The sequence below is a fragment of the Mandrillus leucophaeus genome, unplaced genomic scaffold, assembly GCF_000951045.1.
Source record: "Mandrillus leucophaeus isolate KB7577 unplaced genomic scaffold, Mleu.le_1.0 Scaffold618, whole genome shotgun sequence".
NCBI classification, from domain to species: Eukaryota; Metazoa; Chordata; class Mammalia; order Primates; family Cercopithecidae; genus Mandrillus; species Mandrillus leucophaeus.
The window spans coordinates 47,080-47,986 of NW_012106675.1; positions in this window are offsets into that span (position 1 = coordinate 47,080).

The following is a 907-nucleotide window of genomic DNA, read 5'->3' on the forward strand; positions in this document are numbered from 1 at the left end:
CTGAGCATGACATGGGTAAACAGCAGCTCCTGTAGTCCTTGAAGGGAGAAGGATGGACAGCCCCAAAGAGCTGTTTCCCAAGAGGCAGTGCATGTGTGCCTAGAACCCTAGGTGGCTTTCGGTAGTCCAGAGAGAGCCTGGCAGTGGTCACTGGAGGGAACTGGGTGGCTAGGGAAAAGCAGGAGGCAGGAAGGAAGGGACAGCAGATGGGGCAGAGCCAGCTCAGAGGCATTAAGATTCATTCTCTGTTCCCATGACCCTGAGGAGCTCCACCCCAGGCCAATCCACACACATCCCTGTGACCCAAAATTATAGGTCAGTCAGTGACCAAGCCAAGAGATCTCTGAGACCAGGTACTCTAGCATGTGTAGTGATCTCTGGGGAAGAGTGGAATCCCTGAGCTTGTGTGTGAGAAGAACTTGGGCTTCCTTCCCTCCCTCACCCCCTACTCCACTACCGAGGACCACACAGGGAGCCTGGGACCTGGTTCTCTGGATTAAGGAAGGAATGTGGCCACCAATTTCTGTTCAGCCCCCACTGAGGCAGTGAAGCTCTGCAATTAAGAGTGAGGCTGTGATTCACAGAAAATAAGGAATATTCTGGATAGAAAAGTGGAGGGAGGCCAGGCACGGTGGCTCATGCCTGTAATCCCAGCACTTTCAGAGGCCAAGGCAGGCGGATCACTTGAGGTCAGGAGTTCAAGACCAGCCTGGCCAACATGGTGAAACCTGTCTCTTAAAAAATACAAAAATTAGCCAGGTGTGGTGGTGCATGTCTGTAATCCCAGCTACTTAGGGGGCTGAGGCACGAGAATTGCTTGAACCTGGGAGGCAGAGGTTGCAGTGAGCCGAGACCATGCCACTGCACTCCAGCTTGGGCAACAGAGTGAGACTCTGTCTCCAAAACA